The 13,465-nt window shown below is 38.5% G+C and overlaps 1 protein-coding gene across 4 annotated transcripts in view; it reads right to left on the bottom strand.

Moving 5' to 3' along the window:
• LOC102165540 (uncharacterized) overlaps window positions 1-13,465 on the bottom strand; it is a 1,338,477-nt gene that overhangs the window by 825,675 nt on the left and 499,337 nt on the right. For 2 of the 4 annotated variants that reach the window (XR_014842473.1, XR_014842474.1), the window contains one exon: window positions 400-572. The exons of the other annotated variants lie outside the window; for them this stretch is intronic. The gene's annotated coding sequence lies outside the window, so the exon portion shown is untranslated. The remainder of the gene's footprint in view (window positions 1-399; window positions 573-13,465) is intronic. 4 annotated transcript variants of the gene reach the window in all.

Genomic DNA, 13,465 nt, shown 5'->3' with positions numbered 1-13,465 from the left:
TTTTTTTGCTTAATGTCTAATATATAGTATAATTTTGTATCTTGTTTTTCTCACTTAACACTACCGTATTTTCCCTCTCTTCCCCCCTAGTTAGTGATAAAGGGTAGGTCTTCCGTGGGTCAAATTAATTGCTGAATTTTCTCCCAACACAGACAACTCACAATCAGAATTTTCCTTTTTCATCCTTAAGTTTTCCAGAGCTGACATGAACCCTCCCTTGCGAATTGCCTTCAGAAACAGCCCCAGTTGGAGGTACCCAGTGTTACCAGAACTCACACTCCATCTGGGACACCAGCCCCAGATGGTGGGTAGGAGACAACTGTTTCCATCTCTGTTGAAACTAAAGCATGTTTGAGAATCAAATCAATCAATCCAGACTTTGTCAAGGATCAGGCATACCTTCCTGGAAAAGAAGCTAAATGCTCAGACTTTGCAACCATTCTCGAGTCATTTCCAGACACAAAAGTTTGGTTTCCATTTTAGCTGGTGAAAGTGCTTCCAAGACACCATTATTACCTTCCAATGCTGGAAATCATTGCTTAATAAAACATAGAAAATTCCAAGCCTTTTAGCTGTAGAAATAATAGATGGTTGCTGTTAATCTATTTGATATTAGCTTTTAACTTTGTATTTAAATGATTTGTATTAATTAAGTTAGGGACTAATTAGTATGATTAGTCTTTTAGATATTAAGATCTTTTTTCTTGGCTTCTGAGCCACTGTTATCTCTTGTCTCTTGTGCCTCTCTTCTCATCTCACTAACTACTAGCTTCCACATTTGGGGGTCCCTGATCTTTCTGTCTTTGAACTTCCCCTCCTTCTCTCTATATTCTTCTTGGTGATGATTTACTCTCAAGACTCTAAATGCTCCCATAGGTTAATCGCCCCCAAATATCCAGCCCCAGTCCTAAACTACAGATTTCAGTAAGCAGCTGCTGCACAACAAGTTCAACACATTTGAATATCTAACTTACCTTTTAATTCACCTGCTCCAGCTACAGAACCCTGAAAGCCCAAGCGGCTTGCTTCTCACTTCCTTCATGTTGTTAATACAATTGTCATTTACCAAAAAGGTCTTCCCACTAAGAAGTAACTCTTTCCCTAACTCCCAAACCCTCTGCCTGTACACTTTCTCTGCTGCTCTGCATAGGTGTTTTCATGATCTGACTTACTTTATAGTCACTTGTTTACTTGATATTGTTCTCCTCCTCCTGGAATATAAGCTCTCGGAGGAGGGACTTTGTCAAGTCTGTCCACTGTCGTATCCTAGTCCCTAGGATACCACCTGGCCCATGGTAGGCATGAATGAATGGATGAATTTGATACAGTCCAATAGCAGATATTTACACAAACATTCCAACTCTGTCCCAGCAAGGCCAGTATGACTTAGGCTGGTTTTCTTTTTGTTGCACCCTGGATCATTCTTCATGAAACTACTGAGGGTCAAGCAAAGATGGACCAGCTAAGGCTTGAACCCCGTCACCTGCACTCTAGTCCACTAACACCATGATTTTATGCTTTAATCAGAAAGCAGCATGAATTGGGTTGTGGGATGGAAATCCTGTGAAATTGGATTGTGATAAATTCACTGAGTAACAAAAAAATTTTTTTAAATTAAAAAAAAAGGAAAGCATTATGAAAAACATATCCAGGCATCTATGCAATGGTGTGGGTTTCACTCCTTACTTCAAATAGGAAACTTAAAAAAAAAATCTAAGAAAAGTTCTAAACATCTTAATGTATTTCTTGTATTTATTCATTCTTTCACAAAAATATGATAAGGACCCTCTACGTACAAAGTTCTATAGGTGCGTTCTTAGTTATAGAAGCAGCTTAAACATAAAATAAAATTGTCCAAACTCAAAAATGTTTATCAAGACAAAAACGCAGATCATCTATCCCCTATGTCCTTCAGCTCTGATTTCTTTCCAATAATACTGATATTGTCAGGAGTTCCCGTCATGGCGCAGTGGAAACGAATCCAGCTAGGAACCATGAGCTTGCAGGTTCAATCCCTGGCCTCATTCAGTGGGTTAAGGATCCGGCGTTGCCATGAGCTGTGGTGTAGTTCACAGACGAGGCTCAGATCTGGCATTGCTGTGGCTCTGGTACAGGCTGGCAGCTGTAGCTCTGATTAGACCCCTAGCCTGGGAACCTCCATATGCTGTGAGTGCAGCCCTAAAAAGACAAAAGACAAAAAAAAGTTAAAAAAAAAATACTGATATTGTCTTCATAGTTTCCATCTTGGCAGTTGCCTACCTGTGCCTGGCACTGAGCTCAGCTCTAGGACATGTGTGAATCTAAGACATGATGACTGTTCTCAGAGAATCACAGTTTTATTGGGGAAATGGAACCAACAGGCCTGAAAGAACGTGAGTTTTCCACCTTTCACAGTAGACATTTTCAGAAATAGGAGGGCTGGGACTGGGGTGGTGAGAGGAGACTCTTGGACCCAGTGGGTTGCTTCTTATCTCCTCTTGTCCCACAATCCATTCCTGCATTTTCAACATTTGATGTCCTCGCTAGAAATCACTGTATCTACTGTTCTGCAGTCACCAGCTGCAAGACAGTGAAGTCAATAGGAGATGTTAAACCAGCTGGAAAAGTTTGCCCACTGGTCAAGTCTTGGACCCTTCTGACTGAGGCATGAACTATTGTGCAAACCTGAACCTGTGTTTCCTAAAAGGATTTTCTCCAGGTTTATTTCAAGGCTAGAGTTAATATTCATCCTCTAAGAACCAACAAGTATAAAGGAAAGGCTTAAGAAACATCGTTCAGAAATTTGTAAGGTCATTTGATTCTTTAAGTTACTGGCAAATATAAAAGGAACACTTTCTCCCAGTCTGATAACCACCCAGTTCATGAAATTATAACATTTTCCAGTATTGTCAGTTTTAATATTGTCAGTTTCTGAATCCCCTAAAGCAAGATGAGTCACTAAACTAAGGAATAATAATAATAGACAATTTTATTAAGCATTTACTATGTATGAGGTACAATTACAGATACTTCATATGTTTTAAGACATCTAATCTTCACAATATATTAGGGAAGACTTGTCATGAGCTTGGAAGTTTTGGGTTTATAGGAAAAACTCTGTGTTAACCCTCTCTGAAATTTTATTCATTTAGTCTATCTTCCAAACACACTGACATCTAAGAATTTAAGGGAAAATTTTAGATATTCTAGATGTCAGGAACATTTTGGACCGTATTTAGCAGAAGAATGCCTCCAGTCAGCCATTAATTATTCCAAATGCACTAATTTTTAACGCAGCCGTGTGATCTCAAAGTGCAAATGTAAACTCTGAAATTCCTGTATCTCTTTTCAACAACTAGGGCATGCTCCAGGGAGAAGACATTTACTGTTGAGTGTGTTTAGATGAAAACTGACATTTCTTAAAGGAGTGCTTTAGCCTGGGCTACTATGGTGTGAAACAAGACCATGAATTCATAATTTAACAGTTCAGTTTTCAGCAGAGGTGGTGACATGAACACTGAATGTTCATACTCAAAAATCATTCCCAGCTCCTTTAAAGAGATGCCTAAGATGGAGAATAGTTCAGCTGGAATAATGACAAGGGAATATCGCTTTGAAGAGGAGAAAAGAAAAATTAGAAATGAATTTGAAAAAGAAAGAGTAACAACTTCAGCCATATTTGTTCTTTAGAATAAGCATCTCTTGAACAATGTTGCAGGCACATAACAGCTTTAATTTTATGCAGATTACATATTTACACAATAATAAAATTGGAACTGACTTGGTGGGGACATTTAGTGCCTAGGACAGAATTATAAATCAATATGTCTTTCTAAAGCTGTCACAGTAATTACTTGAAGCCATGTAGAAAGTCAGATTTGCCCATTGTCATTGCTTTTGGACTATATTTTATAATCAAAAAAATAATGAGGTATAGTCGAATTCCAGTAGTCAGAGAGGAAGAGAGAAAAGAAGGTAGGGAGGGAGGAAAGGAAGGGAAGAAATAACCTTCTATATTTCTTCACAGAGCAGATACACAAAAACATGTCCCTTGAACTGTATCTGTCTACATTGCTGGGTGGGCAGCCTGCCTCACAGCTGAACCATTTTGGAGGGCTTATCTGACTTGTCATCTAAGATGGGCAAATATGGAGTAGTATTTTCTTACACCTGGATCAGCCCAGTGCTGACCTTTATTTTTATTTTTATTTTTTTTCTGTTAGTGTAAGACAGATCATAAAAAATAAAGCAGGATTTCTATTACAACTTAAATTCTAAAATTAATTTGGCTTTGCAGATTTATCTATGACATCACTGGTAGGACCTGTAAGCTGCTACCAGGCCCGTCCTTGTTCTCAGGCCTTGGGCTTTTTTCTTTTTCTTTCTTTCTTTCTTTTTTTTTTTTAAGACTTTATCTACACGTTTAGGTAGAAGGAGAAAAAAGATGACCTCTAAATCTCCTTGAAACTCCCAAACTTGGGATCAAGTTCTCTTTAGTTCATCTTTATAGAAGCTAGAATTTTTCTGACTTGCACAGGAACCTGACCCTTTTTACACATGAGTTTTGGCACCTTCATTACCAATTTCTTTCAGATATACCTTTTCTCCATGCCCCAGCCTTAATAAGAAAAGACAAATCTCAAAGGAAGCTTAAAATATTTAATGACTTTGACTTTTAAACATAACCCACATTAGATAATAATGTCAAATGATAATTCAATACACCAAAATATAAAATGGAACAAAAACTTACTCTTTTATAAAGTTGAACTGTAGTAAACTCACAGATTTAAGGCATTAGTTGTGAGAAGAGAAAGGGGACAGTGTAAAATTTGAGATGATGTTCAAACAGAGATAACGCCTAACTACAACAATTCCACCAAGGGAAATTTAATAAAAATACATTTGTTTAAAACCATATTAAATATTTAAGAATGTATATATTCTACACATATCATGTAAAAGCCTAAAAAGTTCGAGTGTGGAAGAATTGACCTAAATTACATAAATTGAACAAAAATGGTTATTAGGTCATTTTTTTAAATTTATTGTTTATTGTTATTTCCCTCAACACACTTTTTTTTTCCACTGTACAGCATGGGGACCCAGTTACACATACATGTATACATAATTTTTTCTCCTATTGTTGTGCTGCGTTATAAGTATCTAGACATAGTTCTCAGTGCTCAAAGCAGGATCTCAATGTTAGTCCATTCCAAAAGCAATAGTTTGCATCCGTAACCCCAAGCTCCCAATCCATCCCACTCCCTCCCCCTCCCTCTGGGCAACCACACGTCTATTCTCCAAGTCCATAATTTTCTTTCCTGTGGAAAAGTTCATTTCTGTTGTATATTAGACACCAGGTATGAGTGATATCATATGACATTTGTCTTTCTCTTTCTGACTCACTTCACTCAGGATGAGATTCTCTAGTTCCACCCATGTTGCTGCAAATGGCATCATTTTGTTCTTTTTTATGGCTGACTAGTATTCCATTGTGTATATATACCACATCTTCCTAATCCAATCATCTGTTAATGGACATTTGGGTTGTTTCCATGTCTTGGCTATTGTGAATAGAGCTGCAATGAATATGCAGGTGCATGTGTCTTTTTTAAGGAAAGTTTTATCTGAATATATGCCCAAGAGTGGGTCATTTTTTAAACAATCTTTAAAAAAAATTCTTAGCTAAATTAAGAGAGTAGATGGAGCAGAAAGCCAGGACAAAATCATGCCATAAGAGGAATATGGTTAGGACCCCACTGACTGACACTTCTCTTACTGACACTGGCTGCCACTACCACGAAAATGATTTCTAAGTAGTGTTGGCATCTCTGTGTCTTTGGGGCAAGAACAGCTAACTGGCAAAGCCTTTACTTACGACTGCACATTTTCAACAGAGGGAAGGGAAATAGAGCTTCTGGCTTCTTTTAAATTACAGCATAAGGCCTTTCATCAAGAGTCACAAATGCAAAATACTCCCTAAATAGAAAGGGTTTGAGATATTTAGGCAGAGTAAATAGGACAAATGTCCCCTACTTGAAACCAGTTTAAGTGTTCCCTGTGAAATTTCAGATTATTTAAAAGAGAGATTTCACTATGTTCAAGTAGAGACAACTCATGAGAAGTATCCCCTAGAAGAAATTTACTTGAACTTGTGTTAATGAGTATGAAAGATGCACCTACTTGGCATACACAGATAATTCAGTCTAAGTCCTTAAAACTAATCTTGTTTTAGTGGAAACATGCCTCCTTTCACTCTCAATTGTGATTTTATACTTGTAAGACTATTTCTTCAAGACTTGTAGAAAGGAAAATGCAAACACATTGAGATGAAATTATTTACTGTAGATTTTATGAATCTACACTCTATGCATGTGTGTGTGTGCGTGACAGGAAAGAGAGAGGTGAGGGGCACACTGATTTTTGTTTAAGCGTGATGGGTGTGCTTAATAGTTTCCTTAGGATTAACACTAGTCATGCCTTATCAATGAATACAATTTAAGGCAACTCACTTCAAATGTTTCATTAGAATGTTTTAGGAATTATTATCCATACCAGACACTTTATTCTCTGATTCTTTTTTTTTTATTGAATGAAACTTTTTAATCCTGATTCAACCCAATACCTTCCTTGTTATGATCCAAACGTTAGACAATACTGAAACCAATGCCCTATGTGCAGCTGGAACTCTATGGCTATGTGGTGTTCATAACAGTGAGTAGTGAGAGAAAGAAGTAGTAAGAGTGGTTAAGATTCATAATAGATGTTTTCTCAACATCCAATAAAAGTAACACGTGTGTAGTCAAAATTTGGCTCCAAATCTCTCTTTTTCACCTTTCCCCTTCTCTTTTCTTCCCCTGACTTTACCATCAGTTAATGGTATTCTTCCCCTTTAAGGCCTAGGATGGAGTTCGCCAAACCCACTTCTTTCAGGGTCCTACTATAAAACTGCATCCGGTTAACTTCTCATTCCCAAACAGTACATTGCTTATGGGACTGTGATTTATTACAGTTGTATCTTCCTAAAGAAAGTAATTTGAGACTTTTAACTCTGACAGGATTTCTTGAGTTTAAAAAGTATGTTATATATCCAGTAGCCTAACTGATTAACACTTTCTATTTTTTATTATAGTTGATTTACAATGTTCTGTCAATTTCTGCTGTACAGCAAAGTGTCCCAGTCATACTGTAACATTTTATATTTATTAAAATTATTAAATTCATTAGATTTTAAAATCTATCCTCAGTTTTTGGAAACAGAGAGACATATACCCATATTTATTCATGTAATAAATAGAAATATATAAAATGTATGTGTTTATATATATGTATATGTGTGCATGTGTGTGCACATATGCATGTGTGTGTGAAATACATTTTTTTCTGTTATAGCTAGATACACAGAGGAGCTATGAAACCATATAGATCTTAGGTATCAATAGTCTGGTTTCTATAATACAAATACTATTATATATAGCACTCAAATATCCAGCATAATACTTTGTAAACTGACATGTCTTTGACCCTGCTGAATTTGACACTATGTGATTCTTATTCTGCTGGAGTTTCTTTTCTTACCAAAAATTAAATCTACTGTTGCATTTAACAGTCATTTATGGAGCACTTATTATATACCTTGTTTGGCAAATGATTAAGAATAGTAAAATTATAAAGGAAAAAAAAACCAGATTCTCTGCCTCCAAAGGCCAACTCATAATGAGATAGAGAAATAAACAAGTGATTACAGGCTGTGTATTATATTATAACAGAGAAACTCAAAAGGCTACAGGTAAGATTATTCTCTCCTCTACGTTGACTCTTACTTGGAGTGGGGATCAGAATTCCACTACTGGGTTAAGACCTAGGCAGCAGCAAATAAAGACTTTTTTTAAGCATTTGAATATTATCTTGTAGATTTTGAACAGGAGAGTGATATGGCCAGACTTCAAGTTTAGAAATTTCACATGGGAAATAGTGAAGAATGAATCAGAAGAGGATAAGACAGAAGACAGGAAAGGCTATAAGAATCTCAAGAAGCAGTACAGGCAAAAATTAGTGGCCAGGAGTTCCCGTCATGGCACAGCAGAAATGAATCCGCCTAGGAACCATGAGGTTGCAGGTTTGATCCCTGGCCTTGGTCAGTGGGTTAAGGATCTGGCGTTGCCATGAGCTGTGCTGTAAGTCGCAGACGCGGGTTGCTGTGGCTGTGGCATAGGCTGGTGGCTACAGCTCCGATTGGACCCCTAGCCTGGGAACCTCCATGTGCTGTGAACGCAGCCCTAAAAACAAAACAAAACAAAATAGTGGCCAATACCGGTGTGAGGAAAGAGGGGCGGAGTGGAGTTGAAACTGAGCTGGAGTTTTCTGTATTCACTGAGATGGGGAGTGAAGAAAACTAGAGAGATGGTTCATGTGAAGATATGCCTTGTTTCTGAGCTTGGCCTGAGGTCTGTGGGTATGCAATGAAACATGGTATGAGGGGCCTATCTCAACTTGAAAAAATAGAGGTAGAGTGAAGATGTTCAGATATATAAAAAGTATGTTGGCTTGAAAGGACCAGTAGGGTCCTATTTTCCTTCTAGTCCTCAGAATGATTACACGAGGAGTAATTTTGTGATTTGTGGGGCTAAATCACTCCTCTCAAAGTTAGTTCTTTTCAAGGATATCAAACCAATAGTTTCACATGTTCATCCGCTAAATCCAACATAGGGATACCTAGACTTTGTACATCTCCTGCCCGAGCTGAAGACAGCCAATTTTCTTTCAGTTCATTCTAAAGATTATTTTTCTCCATTTTGATTCAATTCAATTCAGCCAAAGTTTATTGAATGTCTACTTGTGATCACACCTTAGAATAAAGGCAAGAGAAAGAAAAAGAGGAAGCCAGAAGATGGATAAGGAGAGGATTAAAATTATTCTGTAATAGCTTATTTTGCAACAGGTATTATATATAATACCTGATTAAAGACAGAATCACTGTCTTCAAGGATATTAAGGCTGGATGGAGGTGGGGAAGAGATAAGATCATTTTATTTTTTATATTCAAAATATTTTCAATAAATTGAGGAAAGTAATTTTAAAATTATAACTGACATTAAAAGTACATAGGTTGGTGTGTGTGGCAGAAATCATGTGCTTTAAATACACAGATATTATCAGAAGGCAGCTGGTCTTTACTACAGGTAGGACTCTGTAGAAATTTGAGCAAAGGAGTTCCCATTATGGTGCAGTAGAAACAAATCTGACTAGAAACTATGAGGTTGTGGGTTCAATCCCTGGCCTCCCTCAGTGGGTTAGGTATCTGGCATTGCCATGAGCTGTGGTGTAGGTCACAGACGCAGCTTGGATCCCCTGTTGCTGTGGCTGTGGCATAGGCAGGCAGCTATATCTCCAATTCATCCCCTCGCCTGGGAACCTCCATGTGCTGCAGGGGCAGCCCTAAAAAAAGAAAGAAAAGAAATTTGAGCAAAGATTCACACCTGGACAGCAATCAGCAGGACTGAGCAATCATTTGAAAGCAACAAGTTATTTCTTATTTTCTTGAGGGAAATTATTTCCCCCATAAAAATTCTGGTAGCTCCTAACACAAAATAGCTTCTTTGCCTTATCACAAAGGCTCCAGGAGGCCCTTCTCCCTCATATTTCATGCCATGTGCTTGCTTGAAAAGTGGCAGGCTCACTCCTAATTCCCTGGCCCATAGGATAGCAAGCCATGCTTTGCATTTGTTCTTCAGTCTCCCTTGTCTTTCCTCTAAGTAGACTTCAACTATTCCCAAAACAACCCTGGGCACCAAACAGAGCTCAGCTCTTGGAAGTTAATTCAGTGACAATTTATGTACAGTATCTTGCCCCTGCTTCACATAAAGAAAGGAAACTATCAAAGGTCCCACTCATGGGTGGAAAATTTGGAACTTCTGACCACTGTTACCTAGTAACAAACTTAGAGCTTACCCATAGCTTCATCAGCCAATAAGCAATCCATCCAACACTCACGTCCATTAACTGGAGAACATTACTATACCAAACGAAACCATGAATTACTAAAATCTAGTGCTGGTTGACCAGTCTATATATTTTTTCCACACTGAAGCAAACTCCTTATGTGTTCTTAGTCTACCTGTTCAGAGTTTTGGTTGGTAAATGCTGGGGAAGTGTGTATGGAATCAATATGCCTATAAAGGCATAAAATACAATTTAAGGAAGGTCAGTAGGCAGGATGTTTCTAAGGGGAAAATCCTTCCTTCAAAGGTATAACAGCATTTAGTCACATGGCCTCTTGAAATAACAGATTCCATAGCTATCCCTCTAGGAGATGAGTTTATGTAAACGAGAACATTCTGCTTTGTGCTGTTGAAGCCACAGAATAGAGCAGATGTTCACCATCCCAGGGCTCAGTTGCATGATATTGGTGACTAGTTCATAAACCCCAATACTGGAAGGATTCCGCACCTATTGCTTTCTTTTCCTCTCTCTGAAAAAAAATGTACGTTATATTTCATTGCACCAATTTTATTTTAAAAAATTGTAGCTGCCTTTATTTAAATGCCACAATTCATCTTATAATGGTATTTAAGGGGTTTTTGTGGCACTGTGCCAGATTTATATTATTAGAACCTAGGCGTTTGCAAATGAACCTCTTTCAATTAGTGTTTCAGGAAGCAATTAAACTGTCTAAAGTGTATTAATGAATACACTGGAATTGGGAAGCTGATCCTGCTAATACCCCCATTATTAATGCACCATCTGCTTTGCTGCCTTAGGAGTATCCACGATCTCTAACCTCAGGTCCACAAGACCCAATCATTTATCCAGAAAGGTCACAGAAGCATAAGTTTGTAATCAGGGTCAATATTCTATACAATACATACTATTATAGATTAAGTACATATATTTTTCTTGGATGCTTTTACGGATGCAAATGAAGATGCATATGGGTTCTTTTTTTTTTTTTCCTTTCATTCTGTGTTATGTGTCAAAACACTCACAGCTCTGTGACTATATCGCTGGACCTGATCGTCCTGCTAAAACATGAGTGGGGTATGTACCCGCTGTGATTTGGAAGGACATCATTAGGACCTCTGAGGAGTCTGTCTGCCTTTCATCAATGAAGGATGTTGCTACTTGCTACTGTGGTGCAGCCTTTTTCACAGGGCATGGTCCAGGTGCTGAGGCATTGGCTGATGCCCCTTTCTAACGCTCTCCTCAGAGTCCCTGCTGCAGGACAAGGTTCTGGAGGAGCTATGCTTCCTGAGATATTTCTTCTTGGCTTTATGACCAAGAGAAAGCCAGGGCTGCAGGATACAGACCAATGAGAAGGTGGAAGTGAGGGCAGGGAAGGCTGCTGCTTGGCACCGCTCTGCTCCACACTGGAAACCCATGGGGTCACCAATTCCAAAAGGCATACTGGCTGTGGTAATTAATTGCTGCTGAGCCTGTCAAAAGGGAAGAAGATGCATCCTCTACTTTCACAGAATTTAGAATCTGGTATCAGAAAGAGGACACAGGCCCATGGAAGGCTCGTGAGCTGAAGCGAGAAGTCTACCACAGAGATGAAGAGTCTCAGGAGGAGGAATCTGGGGAAGAGGAGGACCCTATAGAATTTGCATGATTTAGGAAATTAAGAAGAAAAGAGAAATTTTCTGCAGAACTTTGGACTTCTACCTTGATTTTTTTTATATTTTAAAAAATTTTATTAGACTATAGTGGCTTTACAGTGTTGTAACAATTTCTGCTGTACAGCAAGCATAGTGAACCAGTCATATATATATTTTGACTCATATTATCTTCCATTATATTCTATTTTTTTCTCATATTATCTTCCATTATATTCTATTCTAAGAAATTAGATATAGTTCCTTGTGCTCTACAGTAGGACCTCATTTCTTATCCATTCTAAGCATAATAGATTGCATCTTCCAACCCCAAGCTCCCTATCCACCCCACTCCCTCCTCCCCTCCTCCTTGGCAACCACAAGCCTATTCTCTATGTCCATGAGTCTGTTTCTGTTTTGTAGATGGGCTCATTGTGCCATTAGATTCCACATGTAAGTGACATCATATTGGCATTTTCAGGAAGCACTATTTCAGGTTGAATTGTGTCTCCCCAAATTCATATGTTGAAGTTATAAGCCCAAGTACCTCAGGATGTGCCTTGATTTGGAAAAAGGGTTGTTGCAGATATATTTAGTTAAATTAAAATGAGGTCATAATGAAGTAAAGTGGGGCCCTGATCCAATGTAACTCATGTCCTTATAAAAAAGGGAAATTCAGGTACAGCGCCACAGGCACAGGGAGAATTCCATGGGAAAATGAAGGCATAGATGGGGTGAGGCTGCAGAAGTCAAGGACATCAAAGACAGCCAGCAGCCCCCAGAAGATAGGAGAGGCATGGAGCAGACCCTTTCCTAGCTCCATCAAGGAGCACAGCCCTGCCAATAAACTCAACCTCAGACTTGCAGCCTCTAGAACTATGAGCCAAAAACATTGCTGTTGCTCACACCATTCAGTTTGTAGTAGTTTGTTCCAGCAACCCTAGAAATTAATATAAGTGCAATAATAAACTATGAAATGCCTGACTTCTTCCTGAATAATAAGCTCTGGGAAAACAAGAACACTGCTGGTTTGTTTGTCTTTTTATTGCAAGTCCCTTATACAATACATTTCTAGGTTTATAATGGACATGCCACAATGATGCTTGAATGACTGAATTATGATGAGCAAATCATGGAGAAACTTGGAAAGTTCAGGTGACAGAGAGAAACTTAGTCTGCGATAGAAAGGCAATAATAGCATCTCCCTGGGTGGGAATAAAAGGGCTTTTGAAGCATTTGGGGAATCTCAGAACTCTGTGTTCGCTTCTATAGCAGGAAAGAGAGAGCATAGAGGAAGGCTAATGTGGTCACAGATCCACCATGTCCTCTACTGAGTCATGCTATTTCTTCACATAGAGCAGGCTCTTCAAGACAATTCCTAAGATGTAGCAAACACACACACACACACACACACACACACACACACACACACACATCCAGCTCTGCCAACAGGTGAATGCAATCATACGCCTTTGCCATTTCTTCACCCTCTGATGGCTCATTCACTCAAAATCACAGGAAATTCCTTTAATGTGAAAGATCTGTTGATGAGGTGAGCAAGCTAGGGGAGAGATGTAGGAAGAAAAACTCATTCGCTAAACTGAAATCCTGTTATGTGTTGGACTCTGTGCTGGAGACTTTAACTACATAAACTCACCCAGGTGGGTATCATAAAGCCCAGTTTACAATGGAGAGAAGGAGGCTCACAGAGGTAAAATTAACTGCTCCAAGCCGTGCATCTAATCAGTAAGGTAGAGGAGGTTTCACCAATGTCTATTTGATTCCAAAGCCAATGTTCCCTTTCTACTTCATTAAATTGTCTCTTTTTCTAGAAGCAGCCTAAAATCAACACTCCCTTCTGTGTCCATGCATGTTCTCCTTTCATTCTTGCC

This window comes from Sus scrofa, chromosome 3 (genome assembly GCF_054392235.1).
Source record: "Sus scrofa isolate SSC_HxYL_T2T_F1_AM1 chromosome 3, Sscrofa_HxYL_maternal_Yorkshire_Landrace_v2.0, whole genome shotgun sequence".
NCBI lineage: Eukaryota > Metazoa > Chordata > Mammalia > Artiodactyla > Suidae > Sus > Sus scrofa.
The sequence above is the reverse complement of the archived record's forward strand: the minus strand, read 5'-3'. Positions and strand labels throughout refer to the sequence as shown.